Consider the following 25,887-nt stretch of genomic DNA (forward strand, 5'->3'; position numbering starts at 1 on the left):
GAAAGCTGTCGGGATTAGTTGTATGAAAAGCTACAGATAGTTAGGGAGTGCAAAAGCACATGGTTTACCCTCAACAGGTTGTTGCAGCTCTTTTGAGCATGGATGCTTCTCGACTATGTGATGAACTCAATCTGGATTAGCACTGACCCAATTATCGGTTGTCAGAGGTACGTTTCCTAAGTCAGATGGGTGCACATCTTCCATCGTCCCACCCCAAACATTTTTGTTTCACCTTCCTGTCTTCTGAACTCATTTTTTTGGCTTTGCGACTCAACTGCTAACGAGTGCTAAAGTGTATCAGCTCTCTCCATGTAGCATGGTAAAATTGGATTTCACCCCATTGGCACATTTAAGTTACATCTATGTCCCTAGTAAAATGGTAGCACATGTACCCAGGGCCTGTAAGTTAAATGATACTAGTGAGCCTGCAGCAGTGATTTAGTTTCCCTTGAAACTGACCAGTTTTTGTTGGCTTTAGGACTCTGGGCACTTTACCACTGCTAACCTGTGCTAAAGTGCATATGCTCTTTGTCTAAATTATATTGGTGATTGGTTTATACCTGATTGCCATGTATGATTTACTATTAAGTCTCTAGTAATCAAATGCTACCAGTGGGCCTGCAGCACTGATTGTGCCACCCACAAGAGTAGCCCTGTAAACATGGCTCAGACATGCCACTGCAGTGTTTGTGCCTGCAGTCTTGCACTGCCAATTCGACCTTGCAAGTGCGCCCACTTGCTAGGCCCAAACCTTCACTTTTAATACATGCAAGTCACCCCTAAGGTAAGCTCTAGGTAGCCCCGTGGGCAAGGTGCAGTATATTTAAAAGATAGGACATGTACAGATGTGTTTACGTGTCCTGATAGTGAAATGCTACCAAAGTTGTTTTTTCACTATTGCAAGGCCTAATGCTCCCATCGGTGAACATGGGGACTGAATTTAAATGTCTCTTATGTGCAGTTTCCCATAGGGAGAAGATAGAAATATAGAGTTTGGGGTTTCGGAACTCACAATTTAAAAATACATCATTTGGTAAACATGGCTTTTAGATTATCAAGTTGAAAATGACACTTTCGGAAAGTGGGCAGTTTCTTGCTTAACCAATTTGTGCCTCTGTCGGCTTGTGGAATCCATGTCTGGGTCAGACTGACATTTGGGCTGTTTTTTAATTCTCTCTAGACAGTGACACTTCTAATCGCCTTGCTCACACCACAGCCTTGGCGTCACCAATGACGCCTTGCCACGCTGACACCAGCGCCGCTGCCTGCACCATGGCCTGTGTATACCGCTTGTGAAGTACATGAAGCACCGTCCTGTCCGGCACCACAGCCCCGGACCACTGACGCCGGCGCCATTGACTCCAGTGATGCGAACAGATGGCCCTGTCTGCACTGTGATCTGTGAGCACTACACAGATCTCAAGCTTGACCCGTGTCACACCGCTGCCTTGGACCTACTGACGACAAAGCTACTGCAGCGACAATGCCACTGCATGCACCACAACCTGGAGATACCGTTCGCCGCACCGCCCCATTTCACACAGCAGCCTTGGTCTCGTCAATGCCGCACGACGCCTTCACTGAGCCACTGCTTGCACTGTGACCTCCCGGCACTGTACGTTGCATCATCCTGCCTCACACCGGAGCCCTGGCTTCATCAAAGCCAGTGCTCCTGACTTCGTCATCAGCTGGAGCTCGATCTGCAACAGATGTGACTTCAAGGGTCTGCCGATATTTGCACTAACCTCCGGAAGAGCCGCCAGTGACGCCGCACTCCGGAGCTCATCGCCAGGATCCCGATGCCCTGCATTTCCAAGGTGCTACATTGCAAGTCTGCTGAGCTCTGGACTACACTAGTCTATTGTGTCCCCATACAGACTGGGGCCAGGTCATGGAGGTAGGACATCCGAAGACACCTGTGCATAGGGAAATCTTCAGAAGTATCTGCAACTTCAAAGTAGGCACCAGGTAGAAAATGAGACCACCAGGACCACCACTCCTTAATACACTCCTGGACCTGAAGAGAACGAGAAATCCTGAAGTTTTGGGCTCTTTGTGAATGGCCCTCTTTGCACCAAGATTGTGCAGCCTGCACTGACCACCAACACTAAGCTCCTGTTAACCCAGCTCTTCATGATGCAGTGAATGCCAGTGACGATCGCCAAATCCACATCTACACTGTGCACTAAGGCATCAACAGTTCGGGGTGACCACCAACACAAATCTTCAGCAATGACCGTCCACAACACCCAACAGGATCTTTGTGCTATAGTGACAACCATCTATGATCCTGGGTCTGCTCTTCAAGCTACGGTGACGACTATCCGGGACATTCTCCCTGCTCCTCGTGGCCTCCTCCACTCCAAACTGAACACTTTGAGCTGGACTTTAGAAGGTAGCTCTTTCACTGGGACTAACCTGATCCATGCATCTGCCCTGCACTACACATTGGTCGGCCTGAACCTGAAAATTTCACCGGGTGTCACACAACCAGATGACTGCGAGTGCAGTTTTGTGCTTTTTGACTTGATATTTATCTCTGGTCCTACTTATTAGATTTTTATTGTTTGGTGTGCTGCATAAATAATTTACATATTGCCTCTACGTTAAGCCTGACTGCTTTAGGCTACATTATCAGAGGGTTAAGCAAAGGTTAAAGTGATTGTTTGTGGTTCACACTGACAGGGACTGTGGCTGTTACTTGTGCAGGGTTCCAACCCTCTCAGCCAAAAACACAGTTTCTCACTGATGTGTATAGAGGCAGAGCAGCAGTACCAGGGCTTAGAGTTGGCACAGCAGATCTCATGTCTTCTGAGTGGTGGGATCAGAGCTGGACCTGAGTACTCCAGAATCCTCCCTGGTGAAGATGCCCTTCTCTAGCTGCAAGAGGTGGAATAAACTATCAATTCTGTGTCCACTGTCCTGAATCTTCTGAGCAAAATGTCTGGCTTAGTCTGTGCGGTTGATTTCAGAGGATATGGTCCCACCTATGAAACCTCTATGGAAAATTCAGAGGGACTGAACGTGAGGTTGCTGCTTTCCAGGGCTTAGTTTTGAAAAAGGAGGATTCATTCCTGGAGAGGAAAGCCTTACAGTTTGCCTCTAGAAAGGTTTTATTAGGCACACCTATGGACCATTTTGGCGGAGCGGAGTGCCCTGAGTTTTTCTATTTTCTCTTATTCTTTGCCATCCCTAATGCAAGAAATGTGAATGATGCAATGAACAAAGTGCTGCAACTTTGGAGGGACTCAGCCTGATGCAAACGTGCAGTGGATTGTGAAACAGAGATTGGCTTCTCTCCATGATACCACCGCTGCAATTTCTGGGATTTGGCTGCTGATTGGTGTCTCATCCTGATAGGAGGCAGCATTCCTAAAAGTACAACCTTGTCCCTTGGTCACCTAAATATTAGCAGTCAGGAGTACAATTCCATGGAGCTCAGTTGTTTATTTCTGGAGCTAACATGTCGAATATGACTGTACATTTTTACCAGCATCTTTAAAGATGTTTAGGTTTCCCAGTCAGGGACATTTGAGGAACATACTTCAGAATTTCCACAGTTTTGTGCAGATTGTGAGGGGACGTCCATGCTTGTGCAGCAGAGTAAATTTGGAACTAGCAAATTAACAACCATTTGAACCACTTGTTCTTATCGAGCCCTCAAATTTTTAGCTCTTGTCTTACCTGTTTTACTTAGAGCACATGCCCCTCGAAAGGCATGCAATTATCAACAAGCGCTAGCACAAAGAGAATACCCAACAGGATGAAAATTTAGGTTGAATCTTTGTTACAAAAGTTGTCAAAGATGAGTAAAGCAGAAAAAAATTAAGGAACACAGAAACCACAGGAAAAGCAATTATGGACATTAATTCTACACTAGCTGTGATTTGTTTAGATATAAAGTTGTGATGTAAAGTTAAGCACTGGAGCCCTAGGACAGATCACAAGGAGGGATGGTTTGGAAGACAGGTGAAAGTTTGGAAAGCGGCACTGAAGCAGGTGGGGCAGAGCGGAAGAATGGGTGGAAAAGATGTCCTGAAGGCCATAGCGATGGAGGGGAGTGAAGTGTTGTTATGGTGGAGGAGCGCAGGGCACTCCTAGATTGACCTTGGTAATAGTAGGATGGCAAAGCCGGGAGTGAAGGGCCCTTTATTAGTGCAAGTGCCATGTGGGGATTGGAAGTGTGGAATTTGATGTGAGAAACACAAGCAGTGATGGGATGTTGTAAGGAAGGTGGTGTGTTTTAAGACCCAGACAGTAAACTCAACTCCACTGGGGAAGTTTTTGGAATTCGAGCACTTCTCGCTAAGCAGAGAAGTTTGTGATGTCACACAGGTAAGTTTGAAAACTATTGTATAAGGGTGTTGTTTTTTTGATAGGGCATGGGCCAGTATTTTTTTGTACTTTTATTTAATTTTTAAAATTTATTGTGGTGGGCGGCCAGGAGTTTAAGTAGGGGGCCTTTCATTTTTCACCTTTTGTAAGGGGAAATTGTTGCACACTTCAATACCTTTTTCTCCGTGTTTGTTACATTTGCAATTTTAATTTAATTTACTATGTGGCCTAGTCTTCCAAAGGGCCATCTAGCTAGTATGCCCAGTACTAGTCATCAATGCATGGTATATTTTCTTGCAACATAATTTGGGGCAGGGATTGCATTGGAATACATAAAAAATGTTGGCTATAGTTTTTATTTCATGTTTTATTTTCTGCAAAAAGTGTATGTCTGGCATAATATTTGATGGCATAAGAGGATATGCGTTGTTGTAAACTTTGTATAGCTTAGTCAATTTTCGTGTTTTGCACTGCTGAATTAATGGTAGTGTTATATTCAGTGTTACACCATGCCTCCTTTGTCTGGCCATGGTGGAAGCTGGCACAGAGGAGACCGACATTGCACCTCCTATTCAACCTGCTCTAATGGATGTGGCACAGGTAGCACCACCAGCTCCCATATTTGTGAAGCCCCAGCTGAGACCTGCACCCCCATACCTCAGCACTGCAGAAAAGCAATCAACGACACACCCACCTTCCTAAAGTTCTTCTTCAGCCATTGGCAGTGGCCTCACATTGTCAAAAGAAGACTCCAAGTAACATTGAGACACCATGGCATACACTGACTGCCCCATGATGCACATTGAGTGAACCACCATCTACTTCTCGAAAGACACCTGCGTCACTAGCCCCAGAAAAGAAGAACATCCAGGCTACTATTACAGGCTTGTTTAGGCAGGAGAAGCTCTATTTTTGTAACCACCCAATGGCACATTTGTTCAAAGGGAAGCTGGCAAATATGTTAGCTACTGCACCTTCTCCCTCTTTCTTTTGTGGAAGCATGTGGGATTTTGTGGCAGCTTCAAATGGAAGGTTCCAAGTCAGACACATTTTGCCAGACTTGCTGTTCCAGCAATGATGTGCTGCAATTGGTTGGACAAGCTTTGCAGAAAGTGTTGTTCCTACTATCCACCCGTAGCAGTTGGCACAATAATGGTCCCAAGAGCAAGCCCCCAAAGGGGTCAGCAGAGAATAAACCCAAAACCCACCCTGCCTGCGCAGCCCACCCGACTAACACTGGCAAATGTGGGCAACAAGGGTTAAAAATCTGGCACCCGTCAGTGGGAAGATGGCTATAAAGAGCAAAACCAGCACATAGAGCAAAAGCAGTCACCTATAACAGGTACGAATACTTATGGGTCCACCCTTCAGCTGCTTTGGATCCCAGAATTCACCTCGAGGTCCCCCACAGACATTCTTAATCGTTCTGCTATTTTAAGAATCATAAAAGCTCTACCGGATTTACAGTTTGTAGCCTCGGATGACCTCGCTGCAGTAAAATGTATTCAAGCGAGAGGCAACCAACACTCGGATCCAACACTCACTATCTTCTCAGCACCGGACATCCCAAAGCAGATCATGGACAGGAAGGACCTATTGAAAGCCTGGGGCTTTGAGGTGGCCATCTACAAAGGAGAGCGATATCCAACCCAGTTACCAGACTTGTAACACCTGGGAAAACCTAAAGGCACACGGTCGGTTTTGAAAGGAGTCCATCAGGCCAGTAGACCCACTGAAGAAAGGTCTAGTGAGAGGAGACCACCTAAGAACCCATTGAGAGTCCAAATATGGAGAGAAGAAGGGAGGAAAAGAGTGGTCTTGTTCAGCAACTTCATCCGGAAAGGGAATGGGCAGTGACGGCTTCACCCTCAGGACCAATGGGCAACAGTTGAATAGTTAATGATAAACCTGTACAAGCAATATTATCCATTTGTTCTTGGAACGTAGGTGGCCTACGGGGAAAGTTGGAAGACCCTGCAGTAACAAAATTCTTTAGTTCATTCGACATTTTACTCTTACAGGAATCCGGGGCAATTGAATCAATACCAATAATCGGATTTGCAGAATATCTTAGCCCAGCCACAAAAACCAATATTCCCGGTAGGTCGAAGGGAGGCCTAGCTATCTATGTTAGTACAAACATCCTAGTTAAAATCTCAGAGCACAAGGAGGAAGACCAATCCTTTCAACTACTCCGGCTGGATGATTGGGGAAAAATACACAGGAACCACTGATCCTAGTCAATATATACATCAATCCAAACAATAAAAAAATCGAAGCAAACAAATTGTTAACTCAACTATTAAGGATAAAAAGCACAGTAAAATCGGCATTTTGGCTAATGTCGGGCGACTTCAATCTCTGCCTATTCCACAACCCCAGTGAGGACCATATTCAAACAGTGGCAAGGATGCCCAGCCAGACCCTCCCAAAAAAACACAGGAAAGACAAGTTAGGGGAGAGTTTTATACGCACTTGTGAATAAGTAGGCCTCTTTGTGCAAAACGGTGGAAGTCGCCTGACATTCCACCGGCATGGACAAGATCCTCTGGGAAAACGGTCTCCTGTCTAGACTACACATTGGTGTCCCTTGCATTGTATATGTTAGTAAATGCCTTCAGTATCATGGACCGTACGGAAAGCGATCACAAGCCGCAGGTATTTGGGATCTGCGCATCACCATAAAAGCCAGAAAAAGCGGTAGCCTTAAACGGGGCAATGGGCACCGAAAATCTAAAGCGACTCAAATGGTCCTCAGACACCATTGAAAGCCAGGCAGAAGAGGCTCTACGACAGCTAGATTCAATGGCCACAAGTGGGGCAAAGTTGACAACGATCTGGGAGAACGTTGCCTCCGATCTCTTAAAAAAAGACTCTTTAGGCAACACAAAAAAAGGAGCACAAATGAATCATCGCCAATGTCTACGTTTACCACACCCAGTGCGCAGAAGGAAAGCAGCTGTAGGTAAACTATTAAGGTTAGTGCGTAAATGCCCAGACAATGGATGAATACTGCCCGCTTTGCGAGAGCAAAGGAAATTGTTAAAAAGGGATCTATGGACCTTCAAAAAACTCCAGCAGGAGGTCCTTTGGGCCAAATTACATTTTGCGACAAAAACATCTGACTCCAGAAGATTTTGGAAAATCATCAATACAATGGACAAGCGTTCATAAGCAGGTAATAATGCACACTTAACAGAGGAAGCATGGGTATCCCACTTAAAGTCCCATGTAAAAGAACTGTCCATAGAAGAAGGTCCTCAAATCCAGGGGCACATTATTAACTGGGAACCCAATGTTCCTGAAGTTTTGAAATTTACGGCAACAGAACTATTAAAAATCATTGGAAAGTCACGAACGGACTGTGCCCCTGGCCCAAACTGCTTACCGCTTACCGCAGGCATTATTTAAACAGGAAACGGAAAGATGGGCCAATTTCCAGGCTGCAATGTTCAATGATGTGCTTACAACAGGCTGTGTGCCGGCATCCTGGAAAGGCTCTATAATCCACCCCATATTTAAGGGTGGGAACGCGGCTTCCCCAAGCAACTACAGACTAATCGCTTTTTTAGATGTTGACCTCAAGTACTTCTCATCCTGTGTGCTAAAACACCTAGAAGCCTGGATCAAAGATAAAAACATTTTACCCCTAAATCAAACCGGCTTCACCAAGCACCAAGGAACATTAACAAATCTTATGGCGCTGATCATCAACAGAGCAAAAGCAAAGGGGACTCTGACCTACTTATGTTTTGTAGATTTTATAGCTGCTTTTGACTGTGTCCCCTGCGGCAAATTGTGGGCCAAATTAGAACTGTGGGGGTTACGACACACTATCTTAAATGCCATCAAAATGATTTACTCTGATACTTGGGTGAAGGTTAAATTGGGGGGAGGCTCTCACCTATCCAGGGCAGTTAAAGCAACAGTTGGTGTTAAGCAAGGCTGTGTATTGGCCCCAACACTCTTAAAAAGAAAGACTTAGTCAGCAACATACTGACCACCTGCAGAAGGATCTGCTCTTATTTCAGTTATTGTTTTAAAACCCAGAAGCAGTTGCATATTATTCAGCGTACTAATAGAGTACCAGTTAAAGTCCTGATACAGGAGCTGCCAAAAAAGTTAGAACTCAACCTATTCCATGTTGCAACATCTGTTTGAGCAGTACAGACAGTTCAATGACTATGTTATTCAAAAGAGGAGGAGATACAATTTGGAAAGCTTTGACCATAGCGTACAAATGGGGCCTAGTCAAATGCCTGACACAGATGCTACTTCCTTTTGAGGTTTTGACACAGGAAGTTAGCAAAGAGAACAGTACTATGGGCCAAGCTATCCCTTTATTGAATCTGCAACAGGACAAGTTAAAGAAGGTATCTGAAAGGTTTGCAGTCACATAAGTGAACGAAAACCCAGGAGCACATTCCTTGGTTGAGAGCTTAATTTTACGCTTGGCTTGTAAGTTAAGGCTGAAAAATTACGTAATCTCATCCAAAGAGTACATCTGTGCCACATTACTTGATCCGTGGTATACGGTTATTCCCTTTTCTGTAATGGATTGATGACTAAGCCAGGCACCAGGTAGAAGAAAAGCTAGAACTTAGAATCCCACTCCACAGTTCTGAGGTGCCACCTTCAACTTCCTGAGAGGGCAGTCTTTTCTCATCACAGCATCCAACACATGCAACAAGAACACCAACAACAACAGTGACAGAAGAATGGGACCCAAACTCTGCATTGGCTTGGTTTTAAGCGACAGGTCTTATGTCCACTGCAGAGGCAAAGGCAAAAGAGGTCAAGCAAGGGGCAGCACCAATAATCATTCAGAGGATATTCTAGGAGTATCTAGATGACCCATTGGTGTATTGGTATGTGACACTGTATCTATGGCCAGAGCTCAGCAAACTGGCGATGAAGTATCTGGCTTGTCCTATAACTACTGTCTCTGCTGAGCATCTTTTCAGTGCAGCTGGGTCAGTAGTTACAGTGAGAAGGACCAGTCTCTCACCTCAAAACATGGAGAGATTGACCATTATCAAAATGAACTAACATTTCATACCACACGATGACTTGAAACAGCATAGGAGGAGGAGGAGGATGATTGGTCAGAATCTAGTGTGTTAGCTGGCTGACCTCTAGGTGAACCACCTGAGTTTGGGGATGAACTCTACTTCTCCAACTCAGTACACCAACTCAGTACACCAGTGACGTTTTAATGATTTCTCGTTGTAGGAGGCTGGACTGGCTTGTAGTGAGTACCAAGAGGTACTTGCACCTTGCACCAGGCCCAGTTATCCCTTATTAGTGTATAGGGTGTCTAGCAGCTTAGGCTGATAGATAATGGTAGCTTAGCAAAGCAGCTCAGGCTGAACTAGGAGACGTGTGAAGCTACTACAGTACCACTTAGTGTCATATGCACAATATCATAAGAAAACACAATACACAGTTATACTAAAAATAAAGGTACTTTATTTTTATGGCAATATGCCAAAGTATCTTAGAGTGTACCCTCAGTGAGAGGATAGGAAATATACACAAGATATATATACATAATAGCAAAAATATGCAGTATAGTCTTAGAAAACAGTGCAAACAATGTATAGTTACAATAGGATGCAATGGGGAAACATAGGGATAGGGGCAACACAAACCATATACTCCAAAAGTGGAATGTGAACCACGAATGGACCCCAAACCTATGTGACCTTGTAGAGGGTCGCTGGGACTATTAGAAAATAGTGAGAGTTAGCAAAATAACCCTCCCCAAGACCCTGAAAAGTGAGTGCAAAGTGCACTAAAGTTTCCCTAAGGACAAAATAGTCGTGTTAGAGGGAAAATGCAAGGAAAACACAAATCAGCAATGCAACAACGATGGATTCCTGACTGAGGGTACCTGTGGAACAAGGGGACCAAGTCCAAAAGTCACAAGCAACTCGGAGATGGGCAGATGCCCAAGAAATGCCAGCGGTTGGTGTAAAGAAGCTCTTACTAGGCTGAAGAACTGTGAATACTGCAGGAACGACAAGGGCTAGAGACTTCCCCTTTGGAGGATCGATCCCACACGCCTTGGAGAGTCGTGCAGAAGTGTTTTCCCGCCGGATGGATGCCAACAAGCCTTGCTACACGCAAATCGTGCGTTTGGCGTTTTTGGACGCTGCTGGGGCCCAGGAGGGACCAGGAGGTCGCAAATTGGACCTGCAGAGAGAGGGGACATCGAGCAAGACAAAGAGCCCTCACTGAAGCAGGTAGCACCCGGAGAAGTGCCAGAAACAGGCACTACGAGGATGCGTGAAACGGTGCTCGCCGAAGTTGCACAAAGGAGTCCCACGTCGCCGGAGACCAACTTAGAAAGTCGTGCAATGCAGGTTAGAGTGCCGTGGACCCAGGCTTGGCTGTGCACGAAGGATTTCCGCCGGAAGTGCACAGGGGCCGGAGTAGCTTGCAAAGTCGCGGTTCCCAGCAATGCAGCCCAGCGAGGTGAGGCAAGGACTTACCTCCACCAAACTTGGGCTGAAGAGTCACTGGACTGTGGGGGTCACTTGGACGGTGTCGCTGGATTCGAGGGACCTCGCTCGTCGTGCTGAGAGGAGACCCAAGGGACCGGTAATGCAGCTTTTTGGTGCCTGCGGTTGCAGGGGGAAGATTCCGTCGACCCACGGGAGATTTCTTCGGAGCTTCTGGTGCAGAGAGGAGGCAGACTACCCCCACAGCATGCACAAGCAGGAAAACAGTCGAGAAGGCGGCAGGATCAGCGTTACAGAGTTGCAGTAGTCGTCTTTGCTACTATGTTGCAGGTTTGCAGGCTTCCAGCGCGGTCAGCGGTCGATTCCTTATCAGAAGGTGAAGAGGGAGATGCAGAGGAACTCGGCTGAGCTCATGCATTCGTTATCTAAAGTTTCCCCAGAGACAGAGACCCTAAATAGCCAGAAAAGAGGGTTTGGCTACCTAGGAGAGAGGAAAGGCTACTAACACCTGAAGGAGCCTATCAGCAGGAGTCTCTGACGTCACCTGGTGGCACTGGCCACTCAGAGCAGTCCAGTGTGCCAGCAGCACCTCTGTTTCCAAGATGGCAGAGGTCTGGAGCACACTGGAGGAGCTCTGGACACCTCCCAGGGGAGGTGCAGGTCAGGGGAGTGGTCACTCCCCTTTCCTTTGTCCAGTTTCGCGCCAGAGCAGGGGCTAAGGGGTCCCTGAACCGGTGTAGACTGGCTTATGCAGAATTGGGCACCTCTGTGCCCAACAAAGCATTTCCAGAGGCTGGGGGAGGCTACTCCTCCCCTGCCTTCACACCATTTTCCAAAGGGAGAGGGTGTCACACCCTCTCTCAGAGGAAGTTCTTTGTTCTGCCATCCTGGGCCAGGCCTGGCTGGACCCCAGGAGGGCAGCTGTCTGTCTGAGGGGTTGGCAGCAGCAGCAGCTGCAGTGAAACCCCAGGAAGGGCAGTCTGGCAGTACCAGGGTCTGTGCTACAGACCACTGGGATCATGGAATTGTACCAACAATGCCAGGATGGCATAGAGGGGGCAATTCCATGATCATAGACATGTTACATGGCCATATTCGGAGTTACCATGGTGAAGCTACATATAGGTAGTGACCTATATGTAGTGCACGCGTGTAATGGTGTCCCCGCACTCACAAAGTTCAGTGAATTGGCTCTGAACAATGTGGGGGCACCTTGGCTAGTGCCAGGGTGCCCTCACACTAAGTAACTTTGCACCTAACCTTTACCAGGTAAAGGTTAGACATATAGGTGACTTATAAGTTACTTAAGTGCAGTGTAAAATGGCTGTGAAATAACGTGGACGTTATTTCACTCAGGCTGCAGTGGCAGGCCTGTGTAAGAATTGTCAGAGCTCCCTATGGGTGGCAAAAGAAATGCTGCAGCCCATAGGGATCTCCTGGAACCCCAATACCCTGGGTACCTCAGTACCATATACTAGGGAATTATAAGGGTATTCCAGTAAGCCAATGTAAATTGGTAAAAATGGTCACTAGCCTGTTAGTGACAATTTGAAAGTAATGAGAGAGCATAACCACTGAGGTTCTGGTTAGCAGAGCCTCAGTGAGACAGTTAGGCACCACACAGGGAACATATACATGCACACCTATGAGCACTGGGGCCCTGTGTGACAGGGTCCCAGTGACACATACATATAGGCCACAAACCTATGAGCACTGGGGTCCTGACTAGCAGGATCCCAGTGACACATAACAACCATACTGAAAACATGGTGTTTTCACTATGAGCACTGAGGCCTGGCTATCAGGATCCCAGTGAGACAGTGAAAACAGTGACAAACACCCTGACATACACTCACAAACAGGCCAAAAGTGGGGGTAACAAGGCTAGAAAGAGGCTACCTTCTCACACAACCCCCCCCCAAACGAAGGACAATAAGGCTAACCTTGGCCAGTTGAGACTTTATTGTCTAAGTGGTGATAAGTAGAGAGTAGCTCTGCAATAGACTGGTTACTCCCTTTATCATCCACTATATGGTTACTTCCCTGTGGGGATGTAAACCACCCTGTTTGAAGTTTTTTAGCTAAGCAACAATGTGAAGATGTATTTTCAGAGTTTCTATCAGTAAGTTTTAGTTTAGAGCAGTGGGAATTGTTCACTGAACCTATTTGTAGTGATGGAAATGCCAGACAGGGATGCTGTCTCAGTAAAGCCATAGCTGGGCAAAAACTTTGTCCATATGGCTGGAAGAGAGAACAGGGATGCTGTTTCTCTTGAGTTGGAGCAGGGCAGGGATGCTGTCCTATCAGCTCCACACTAGGGCAGGGATGCTGTCCTAAGTGTTGTGAGGCAGTGCAGAGTTTCTGCACTAAAGTTTCTCTGGGCGGGTTGGAGGGATGCTCCATGTTAACTAAAATGGTGCTCTTTTTCTCACCAATGTTAGTTATCCCACAGAGAGGTACTTCCACCTCAGGGAGTACAGTTTTGCCAACTGATGATTCCCTTGGAACAGGTGCCACCCCAGGAGAGGTTTCTCCCACCACAGGAATGGTATCCTGAATGGTAGGGTGGTTAGGGGATACTGTGATACCCTTTTTACCTGTTGATGGAGAGGGTTCCTGAGTTTTCAGGCCTTCTCTCCTTTGCTTTTTCATTTCACTTGAAATCAGAGGGAACAATTCCTCAGGGATGCCCAGCATGGCTGCATGGGCATAAAACTCTACATCAGCCCAACCTGAGGCCTCTAGGTCATTACCTAAGAGACAGTCTACAGGTAAGCTAGGTGATACCACCACCTGCTTAGGGCCAGTAACTCCACCCCAACTAAACTGAATTATAGCTAAGGGAAGAAACTTAGTGGAGTTATGGACATCAATAATCTTATACTGTTGTCCAATGATGTGTTGTTCAGGAGGCACTAGGTTTTCAGTCACCAAAGTGAAACTGGCACCTGTGTCCCTGTAGGCCAAGGCCTCAACACCATTTATTGAAACTGTCTGCCTGTACTTATCCATAGTAAGGGGACAAGCAGCCAGTGTGGCAAGGCCAATGCCACTAGGTGTGACAGAAACTGTCTTGGGACTGATTACATCAGTTTCCACTATGGACCCATAAGTGAACCCAACTACACCCTTTGCTTGACTGTTGCCAGCAGTCCCACCACTAGTACCACTACTGCTAGGGGCACTAGAGCTTGATGTATTAGTGGTGGTAGGCTCAGGGGGTTTACCTGGACAGGACTTATCCCCTGGCCTATGGCCTCTGTTTTTACACACAAAGCACCAAGGCTTTTTAATGTGTGCAGGTTGGGAAGAAGAGGAAGAATTTGTTTTATCCCCACCCTCTGAAGAGTGTTTAAGATTTGAAGTGGGATCTTTGGTTTTACCCTTATCCCCATGCTTATCTTGAGATTTTTCACCATCTTTCTTCTTATTGCCATCTTTGTCACCCCCTGTATGAACTTTTCTGTTCACCCTTGTTCTGACCCATTTGTCTGCCTTCTTTCCCAATTCTTGGGGAGAGGTCAGATCAGAGTCTACCAGGTACTGGTGCAACAAATCAGACACACAATTATTAAGTATATGCTCTCTCAGGATTGTGTTATACAGGCTTTCATAATCAGTAACTTTACTGCCATGTAACCACCCCTCCAAGGCCTTCACTGCCTGGTCAATGAAATCAACCCAGTCTTGTGAAGACTCCTTTTTGGTCTCTCTGAACTTTATCCTGTACTGTTCAGTGGTTAAGCCATAACCATCCAGGAGTGCATTCTTAAGAACTTGGAAATTGTTAGCATCATTTTCTTTTACAGTAAGGAGCCTATCCCTACCTTTTCCAGTAAATGATAGCCATAGGATAGCAGCCCACTGCTTTTGAGGGACATCCTGTACAGCACAGGCCCTCTCAAGTGCAGCAAACCACTTGTTAATGTCATCCCCCTCCTTGTAAGGGGGAACTATCTTATGCAGATTCCTGGAATCATGCTCTTTTGCAGGATGACTATGGGGAATACTGCTGCTGCCACCATGGATATCTAAACCCATTTTCTGTCTTTCCCTCTCTATTTCTAAAGACTGTCTATCCAAATCCAGCTGTTGCTTCTTGAGCTTCAGTCTGGTTTGCTCCACTCTCAATCTATTGAGCTCCCTTTCCAACAATCTGTCATCAGGGTGGGTGGGAGGGACATTTCTAGATACAGAGGTATGATGGGAATGAACAGAAGGAGACCAGTCCCTTACAGAGGGCACCCTAACAGCTTGGCTACCAGTATAATGTGAGAGCACATCATCAGTATGATGTGATTCAACCTCTGTACCAACTATGCTAGACTGTCTAGTAATGGGCAGGCTAAGAAGTTTCTTTCCTGAACCTTTTCCTGGGGGAGTCCCTGGATCAGATTGAGAACCATTAGCTACTTTTTCTACAGATTGGGCACTTATGGCCTTATCCTGTACTCTAAGCATATTAATTAACAGTTCTAAGGAAGGATTCTTCCCTACACTCAAACCTCTCTCTATGCAGAGACTCCTTGCTCCTTTCCAGCTAAGGTGATCATATGCAAGTTTGGACAGTTCAACTTTTTGGCCTGTGCCAGACATTTTTAGAGAGAGTTAAAGTGATAGACAAAGAGAAAAAAGTTTTCAGAACTTTTTGGAAAGACAGAAAAAAAACTTTTTAAACTTTTAAGAACTTTTTGAAAGTTTAGAAGTACTTTTCAGCACTTAGAAAAGAGTGAAAAGAGGAAATGCAAAACTTTTTGGCTATGTGTATATACACTGACCTTGTTTTGTATATTTTTCTCTTATGAAAAGTACAATGACAAGAGTGGTAAGTAGTCTCAAAGCACTTATCCCACCACTGCACAACCAATGTAGGAGGCTGGACTGGCTTGTAGTGAGTACCAAGGGGTACTTGCACCTTGCACCAGGCCCAGTTATCCCTTATTAGTGTATAGGGTGTCTAGCAGCTTAGGCTGATAGATAATGGTAGCTTAGCAAAGCAGCTCAGGCTGAACTAGGAGACGTGTGAAGCTACTACAGTACCACTTAGTGTCATATGCACAATATCATAAGAAAACACAATACACAGTTATACTAAAAATAAAGGTACTTTATTTTTATGGCAATATGCCAAAGTATCTTAGAGTGTACCCTCAGTGAGAGGATAGGAAATATACACAAGATATATATACATAATAGCAAAAATATGCAGTATAGTCTTAGAAAACAGTGCAAACAATGTATAGTTACAATAGGATGCAATGGGGAAACATAGGGATAGGGGCAACACAAACCATATACTCCAAAAGTGGAATGTGAACCACGAATGGACCCCAAACCTATGTGACCTTGTAGAGGGTCGCTGGGACTATTAGAAAATAGTGAGAGTTAGCAAAATAACCCTCCCCAAGACCCTGAAAAGTGAGTGCAAAGTGCACTAAAGTTTCCCTAAGGACAAAATAGTCGTGTTAGAGGGAAAATGCAAGGAAAACACAAATCAGCAATGCAACAACGATGGATTCCTGACTGAGGGTACCTGTGGAACAAGGGGACCAAGTCCAAAAGTCACAAGCAACTCGGAGATGGGCAGATGCCCAAGAAATGCCAGCGGTTGGTGCAAAGAAGCTCTTACTAGGCTGAAGAACTGTGAATACTGCAGGAACGACAAGGGCTAGAGACTTCCCCTTTGGAGGATCGATCCCACACGCCTTGGAGAGTCGTGCAGAAGTGTTTTCCCGCCGGATGGATGCCAACAAGCCTTGCTACACGCAAATCGTGCGTTTGGCGTTTTTGGACGCTGCTGGGGCCCAGGAGGGACCAGGAGGTCGCAAATTGGACCTGCAGAGAGAGGGGACATCGAGCAAGACAAAGAGCCCTCACTGAAGCAGGTAGCACCCGGAGAAGTGCCAGAAACAGGCACTACGAGGATGCGTGAAACGGTGCTCGCCGAAGTTGCACAAAGGAGTCCCACGTCGCCGGAGACCAACTTAGAAAGTCGTGCAATGCAGGTTAGAGTGCCGTGGACCCAGGCTTGGCTGTGCACGAAGGATTTCCGCCGGAAGTGCACAGGGGCCGGAGTAGCTTGCAAAGTCGCGGTTCCCAGCAATGCAGCCCAGCGAGGTGAGGCAAGGACTTACCTCCACCAAACTTGGGCTGAAGAGTCACTGGACTGTGGGGGTCACTTGGACGGTGTCGCTGGATTCGAGGGACCTCGCTCGTCGTGCTGAGAGGAGACCCAAGGGACCGGTAATGCAGCTTTTTGGTGCCTGCGGTTGCAGGGGGAAGATTCCGTCGACCCACGGGAGATTTCTTCGGAGCTTCTGGTGCAGAGAGGAGGCAGACTACCCCCACAGCATGCACAAGCAGGAAAACAGTCGAGAAGGCGGCAGGATCAGCGTTACAGAGTTGCAGTAGTCGTCTTTGCTACTATGTTGCAGGTTTGCAGGCTTCCAGCGCGGTCAGCGGTCGATTCCTTATCAGAAGGTGAAGAGGGAGATGCAGAGGAACTCGGCTGAGCTCATGCATTCGTTATCTAAAGTTTCCCCAGAGACAGAGACCCTAAATAGCCAGAAAAGAGGGTTTGGCTACCTAGGAGAGAGGAAAGGCTACTAACACCTGAAGGAGCCTATCAGCAGGAGTCTCTGACGTCACCTGGTGGCACTGGCCACTCAGAGCAGTCCAGTGTGCCAGCAGCACCTCTGTTTCCAAGATGGCAGAGGTCTGGAGCACACTGGAGGAGCTCTGGACACCTCCCAGGGGAGGTGCAGGTCAGGGGAGTGGTCACTCCCCTTTCCTTTGTCCAGTTTCGCGCCAGAGCAGGGGCTAAGGGGTCCCTGAACCGGTGTAGACTGGCTTATGCAGAATTGGGCACCTCTGTGCCCAACAAAGCATTTCCAGAGGCTGGGGGAGGCTACTCCTCCCCTGCCTTCACACCATTTTCCAAAGGGAGAGGGTGTCACACCCTCTCTCAGAGGAAGTTCTTTGTTCTGCCATCCTGGGCCAGGCCTGGCTGGACCCCAGGAGGGCAGCTGTCTGTCTGAGGGGTTGGCAGCAGCAGCAGCTGCAGTGAAACCCCAGGAAGGGCAGTCTGGCAGTACCAGGGTCTGTGCTACAGACCACTGGGATCATGGAATTGTACCAACAATGCCAGGATGGCATAGAGGGGGCAATTCCATGATCATAGACATGTTACATGGCCATATTCGGAGTTACCATGGTGAAGCTACATATAGGTAGTGACCTATATGTAGTGCACGCGTGTAATGGTGTCCCCGCACTCACAAAGTTCAGTGAATTGGCTCTGAACAATGTGGGGGCACCTTGGCTAGTGCCAGGGTGCCCTCACACTAAGTAACTTTGCACCTAACCTTTACCAGGTAAAGGTTAGACATATAGGTGACTTATAAGTTACTTAAGTGCAGTGTAAAATGGCTGTGAAATAACGTGGACGTTATTTCACTCAGGCTGCAGTGGCAGGCCTGTGTAAGAATTGTCAGAGCTCCCTATGGGTGGCAAAAGAAATGCTGCAGCCCATAGGGATCTCCTGGAACCCCAATACCCTGGGTACCTCAGTACCATATACTAGGGAATTATAAGGGTATTCCAGTAAGCCAATGTAAATTGGTAAAAATGGTCACTAGCCTGTTAGTGACAATTTGAAAGTAATGAGAGAGCATAACCACTGAGGTTCTGGTTAGCAGAGCCTCAGTGAGACAGTTAGGCACCACACAGGGAACATATACATGCACACCTATGAGCACTGGGGCCCTGTGTGACAGGGTCCCAGTGACACATACATATAGGCCACAAACCTATGAGCACTGGGGTCCTGACTAGCAGGATCCCAGTGACACATAACAACCATACTGAAAACATGGTGTTTTCACTATGAGCACTGAGGCCTGGCTATCAGGATCCCAGTGAGACAGTGAAAACAGTGACAAACACCCTGACATACACTCACAAACAGGCCAAAAGTGGGGGTAACAAGGCTAGAAAGAGGCTACCTTCTCACACTCGTTTAACTTATTTTTTGCTAAGAAAAAAATAGCTAGTGGAACATTAAGTTTGTGTCTGATTTATGCTGCCCCACCATTTTCTCGCCACATCATAAGTCTGGTCTGATTGGAGTTGGGCCAGTGTGCAGTGAAGAAGGCTCCACAATTCCTTCATGACACTGGAGACAATACCTGCCTCCCTCGCATGCCTTTCCCTTTTTGCATCACTGTCAGGGCTGCCCCAGAAGATCATTGATTTACAAGAGTGCCAATACTAATTCCAATGTGTTGCCTGTGTCAAAGATATGAATGTGTACCTACCCATGCTTGGACTGGAAGAGGTAACTACAACTATTGCACCAATGAGTGAGTGATTGTGAGTGGTGATTGATGAATTGCAATGTTTGGTGCCTGATGGGTGATCAGTATTCCAGAAGGTGATTAGCCTTTACAAGCTTAATTAGTGAAAGTCTGCCTGTAGTATCAATGCCTTTTTTCTGGTTCTTCAGAGACCAGATCAGTCACTTTAGTTAACAAACACAGGTCTACACAAAATACTTCTATTCCGTCTCTCTTCTTGTTCTTCATCATCAGTGCTCTACAGGTCTGTCTCACTCGGGTCAGGACTTGAACTGAGTTACTTCGAGTCAGGAGAAGTATGAAAGGACTCAGGGCAGGGCTTCCTCAAGGGCTAGAAGAAGGAAATTATCAACCTCAAAAGAAAACCAGGACTCTGAGGACCTGTACACAGCGATGTGGAATCGAGAGGTATGTTGATTTGGGAAATTCTGCTGAGTGTGTCTATTGCACTGATGACAAACGTGAAATTATACTTGATTTTGCTCTACCTCTGAGTCTTCTTGGTGCCGTCCGCATGAAGCTTACCTTCCTTCTGTCCTTTTCCTTGACTCTACAGCATAGTTTCTGTTTTACTATCTGCAGGCCTCCTCCTCTCCTGCATGAACAGAAGGCCAAGGGTCAGCTCAACACTCCTGCTTACCTACTTGACCAGTTCAGACAGGCACCCAAGAGTGACAGACATTCCTGAGGAGAATGCAGATGCACCCCCCAATTTGGTAATACATTATGATTTTTCTTTTAACAGTCATAATTTTTTAGAACTGGGTGTGTTCAAGTAACTCCTCAATAATTTGACTTTTTCAAACATAGATGACAGAACATTAAGATATCCAATAACATGGGTCTCTGGGACAGAAGGACTGAATGCAATGCTTGAACAGTGTCATACTCATTCCTTCGTTTCCTTTCACAATAGATTGATGATGATGTGCTGCTCATCGCCCTGATAAATATTGTTCTTGTGCTCTGTTTGTTTTTGTCACACTTTCCCAAAATACCCTTCCCATCAATTCATCAAACCCCTTACCCTCTTACCCCAGGCTGTGTGATTTTTTTTATGCCACCAAAATAGATCACACACTTGCTGGGGCGGATGTAGTTAAATGCACCATACCAACTCACTGCGGGATCTTCTACTACCTGAGCAATAACACATACCAGTCCCACAACCTCATTCCTCAACATCATCATTATGGCCTTTGTTATGCCTAACCTTGTTCACTACAGAGCACAGACCTTGAGTACACTTTTCCTGACTTTAGGATTTTGTAACTATGGTTTTTATCAAATTCCATGCTCACCATTGCTGAGAATAACTTACTATTGATTGTTTTTGTTATGAAATGTGGTATTCTTTGAAGTGTCATGGTGATAGTAGTCTGTCCTCAGTCTTTCTTACATATGTATTACCCAATAACTCTGTGATTTTTTTCAGTCTAGTTGCCTGTGATGGATAATCCTTTTGATTGATCATGCAGTTGGACATCTCCTAGGTGGGAGTGGGACCTCGCTTGTTGTGATACCTTCTCTGTTAGCGCATTACCACTACCATAGAGAAGGCACCTTGGGAAACCCTCCAGTAAGGTGTTGAAAGATTGACAGAGGAAGCAGACGCCAGCCATCACTTCATTTATTCAGGTAAGAGAACTATTGGTTGAAGTTGCCTAGTTTCGTTAGTACATAACTACCTTTTACTGCAGATGAGATAAGTAATTGTTTATCTAGGCTTCTGTAGCCAATAGATGGCAGCATACCCTCATAACTGGCATGCACTTTGAGAAGTAGACTAAAAAGACAACCTGACCTAAAACGCCTCAGTGCAAAGCTAAAGTAAAGCACAAAAAGAATTTACAGACATACAGTATATTTCAAGTATATCCCTTTATAACATAAAAAACTAAACCCATCCTCTCCACCCACAACAGGCACACCCCTCACCCACATCTCCCCGATCCCTGAACAATGTCCAAAATAAATATAAATGTCCAAAAAATGCACACAAATGCCCTGCCCAAATTCCTACCCTCTCCACCCACAACAAAACTTCCTCCCACCAAAGCAAAAAATTAAAAAAGGGCTAGAAGAAGGCATTCTCGATGAGGTTCCTCACGTGTTGGATCGGACCTCAAGGCATATCACTCCATGGCCCAAGTTCACCAGCTCATGCAGTACCAGCGAGGGTATAGCCAGTCTGAAAGGGGTGCGGCAAAGGTGGAATGGGGTGGGGATGAGCAGCTCTAAGCTGCTGATGGCGGTGGCATGGCCCCGAGGCTGGAGGTGCAGGTGGTTGACTGGTGGAACTGAGCCTCTGAGGCCCTCTGAGGCATGTGCCTGGCCCTCCTCATCCACCAGCTGCTGGTAGTGGGACCTGGTGGCCTCCAGCCACTGGAGCTGGGGCGATATCTTGGTGGAGGTGTTGGACCAGCAGGAGTAACTATACCAAGTAAGAGAAAAAAAATAAGCAGACAACTTATAAAGAGTGCTCTGTGCAAACACTTATTTTTTTAATTATACAGTTGCACAGTATAAGTACATTGCTGGTCCCCCACGGCTATTGGAATTTTGATGCAATTAGAAAGGTCACAGGGACATGATTTTACCAACACGTGCCTCGCGTAAAAGCACTGACTGGCTGAGAGAAGGCAGCATAAGATAAAAAACAGAGTATTTTTTTGTTTCATAGAATTTCCTAAAAAATTTAAACTGCACAAACAGTGTGTGGAAAAAAGAAAAATAACTCTGGCTAATGAGTAAGGCACTATTCACTTTGGAGTACAAGTATTCTATTCTTGTTGTGCTAAAAATGACAGGAAGTGTGCGAGCTAGTGCATTCGGTACAAATTTGCTGCTCTCTGCAGCCTGCAGCTGGGGCAGCTGCAATGGACAAAAAATTATCTTTGCTTCCAATGGCCCTGCTCTTCTCCGAATGCCTTTCAATTCTACCCTCACTCCAAAGAGGCAGATGGTTAATATGATTAATATATCACACACGTCATCTATAACGTGGATAATCGATATCCTGTCTGCCATAAGTAGACTGTGGAAATAAAACGGTGGACTGCAGTACAGCGAAAGGAACAGGATATTTAGATTTCATTAGGCATGGTCGTGACAGAGTATCCCATCTACAAAACACGAAATCACAGATACTTAATCCCACTTTACTTTCTGGGCTCACCCTCAAACACAAATGATTTCAATCAAACCCATCAAACCCATTTGTGTGGCGGTAAGGGAAGGAAACTATGGACTTAGATTTTGACGGACCTGATATCCGTCTCCGTCGTGAAGGAGTAACCTGTCTCCAAATATCTAAATCAGGCTCCTAGTCGGCTGCAGTAAGGTAAGGTACAAAGGAAAGGTGGGGTAGATACAGTAAAGAATTTGCTACAAAAAAGTGTGGGTGGGGTGGGGGTCACTGATGATCTGGCTAAGTTTAGGCTTAGTCAGTCACTGTAGTTGAAACTGAAAGGGAAACATTTGAACAGGCATAAATTCATTAGGAAGCCATATGCCCACTTTTCCCATGTGGCACATGCCAAAAATGATTTTCCCAATGTTTTTGGTAGGCTAGGACAGAACTTAGGATGAATAAAGGAGTGTGGTATTAGGCTGTGACTGAGTGGGCATTAGGAGGGAAGGTAGAGACACCTTATTTTAATTTTGGTTTGCAATACATTGAAAGCTTTGTAAATGCCACTTCAACAGAAGCAGACATACACTGAACAGAACCATGCTGAAGGCTGGGTCATGGCCCAGGTGTAGTGAAGTCCCATGGGCAGGGAGGTCATATTTGATGATGGGCAGGATCTGTCTCACGTAACAAGAACTGTTGGTATACTTGCAATTGCCAATAAACAAGCAATGTGACTTATCATCACTCGTCCCTGCTGCCACAGAGACTCCCTTCAGCTACCGCTTCATCTGGCTCACTGGTACTGGCCCCAGCATTGGGGTTCTGTGCAGCTAGAAAAAACATTACACACTTTAGATGACAGATACACCTCCTCCTTTTTATTTTGTTAACACAATATAACCACAATATATGACTACAGTTCAGTTTGAAGTACCTTCTCTCCATCTAAAATATCACTTTGGACCGACTGTGATGGAGGGGCAAAGATGTGATGATGACTGTGAGCTATTTGAAGCACAATTAAGGGGTAGAATAAATTGATCAATGAAGGACATATGGTTTTGGTTGGCAAATGCAATACTACTGTTGTCATACTACTTTCTTGCATCGAAACTGCTAGGATGCTGAATATTAATACCATAACCATGACCACTTGCTCATCATTTGAGCATGAGCAAGAAATAGAAAGCTTTCTCAACAAACAAGCGTAGAAGAGCTTACATTAGTCTGGAAACTCTGCAATGTTCACAGTAGACTACCTAATCTATAGTGTTAGTCTTACAGTACCAGTTCACAGGGCATAAAAGTCTGGGTAGACGGACAGCATAATCAAGGAGAAGAATGCCAAGTTTAAGCTACAGATTAGTACAAACAAAACAGGAGGAAGTTAGCTACAGAAACAAGAAATATAGAAAAAAGAATTATGCAGGGAGAGATAACAAGAATAAACATTAAATAGAATGAAGAAGATTTGAAAAACAATCACAGCATAAGGGAAAGAATGAAAAAGTATTGTAATGAGGAGAAGTAAAATAGAGAAATAAATAATAATAACAAGAACTTACTGGGGGCAGCAGAGCCGTCAGCCATTGCGTTGGTGGTGGCGGTGGAACTTCCATCCACCGCGGGACTGGCGGTGGAACCCTCCTCGGGCGACCCTCTGATGCCCTCTTCTTGTCCTTGGGTGCTGGTGTAAGAAATAAAGAGATTACCAAAGTAGATCAGTGGTGCAGTTAATCTCCTAGAAAATATTTGGAGAGGCAAAGGCAAGCACAGTAATATGTTGACATTGTACTTTTCTGAATCTATTCCTTATTTCTGATACCTCACCTAAGCCCAATTCCAAATTTCCTGAACTACATTTGGAAATACTAACCCATTGCAATGAATGACCTTTGCTTTGCAAATCGCAATCCCCTTTGATGGGCCAACTAAGTCAGTTTCCCTTTTCAATGCATAGATGCATACTACACATCACTGGGAGATTGCTTGGGACTGTATAAGCTATATAAAAAAGAATCACATAGGGAAGGCTAACTCGCTAGTTATATTACTACAACTACCACACTACCACTATCTTAGTGACAGGAGAACAGATGAGTCAGCATCTTTCTAAATAATCAGCCCAAGTGAGTGCCTACACCAATAAGCAGAACTAGATAACATCGAGCACCTGGCTCGCTCAATTTGGATCACATCATATTCATAATGTTACGTGAACTTAACTTATCTCTGAGTGTGAAAATAATGGCATTGTAGGACACAGCAAAATTAGTAATGATTTCTAGTACTCACCAAGCCCAGCAACCAGGACTCCCAGCCGGTTAAGCAGCTCGTGCTCCAGGTTATTAGCCCAGCGGTGCATCTGCTGCCACTGGATGATCCAACCCCCAGTACATCAGCGAACGCAACAACGCACCCTCACCCATAGTAGCTGATGCTCCTGCATGCCGTACCGACTCCCAGGCAGAGGGATGGTGGCATTGCATGGAGAAAATGTAGCATTGCACAAAAAACTAGTGTGGCCACCTTCTCCTCACTAACTATGTTGTGAGGCTACACCTGCTTGCCACCTCTGCCATGCTCTGGCATGGCACTGGGCAGGAATAATAATAAAAAAGAAGAGAGGAAAGAGAAAAAAAAGAGAGGAAGAGACTAGGAAGTTAGAAGAAAACAGAAAAAGTCACAGAAAATAAAAAAGGCAAAAACGTTAAATACACCAACACAAATACACACACTAAGGAAATCAATGTACAACAGGAGAGGATAAGTAGAGCAAAGTAAGGATGACAAAGATATAGTATAGACTGAAAAGCAGGCCCAGCACCATGCACAGAACAGGAAAAACAAGATGGGTGCATGCACGGGTGACTGCGTGGTGCAGTTAGCACTCATGTTGCACCACAGAGAGCACTACTCGCATCAATCAGCGAGAATGGGCGGTTGAGCACAACTCCACTCGTTTGTGTGGAACGAGGTGGAGTTTGTGGAGTTTTTTTACACTCTGCGGATATCTGCATATTGGAATTCTGTGAACTCCATCCACCCTTCTGCATTTTATAGTGTGGGTACCTGTGGCTTTGAGCACACAAGCTTAAACAAAGGAACAAATGTCAAAAATGTATAAGTACCAAAACAGCAAAATAGGAACTGTAGCACAAAATAAATCTGACACCAGTTTATTAAAAAATATCTTATTTTTGTTAAGTTTTAGTCCCCAAAACAAACAAGTACACCAGAGGCTTCTGGAGATATAGATGTTTAGGTACAACTTAAATTACTCAGAAAGTCAACAAGCTTTGGCAGCTGAAGCAGTTAGCAGAAATTACGGATTCCTTGTGAAACCTTTAAAAAGTTCTACTTGGGGACCCCGGCCCACTTTGGGTGACCAATTCCACAAGGAAGCAGGCCAAGGAGTCCAGGAAGGATTTATAGAATGGTTTCCTTGTCACTAAAGCAGTCTTAAGTCCAGTTCCAGGCCTATGGGTGAAATGTCATAGACATCAATGGAATGGTACTGATGAAAGGTATACAGGATTTTGAAGATGCTGTAGGATGCTGTGTGGTCGACAGGGGTGTTCCAGGGGCGACTCCTCAG

Source organism: Pleurodeles waltl, chromosome 8 (genome assembly GCF_031143425.1).
Source record: "Pleurodeles waltl isolate 20211129_DDA chromosome 8, aPleWal1.hap1.20221129, whole genome shotgun sequence".
NCBI lineage: Eukaryota > Metazoa > Chordata > Amphibia > Caudata > Salamandridae > Pleurodeles > Pleurodeles waltl.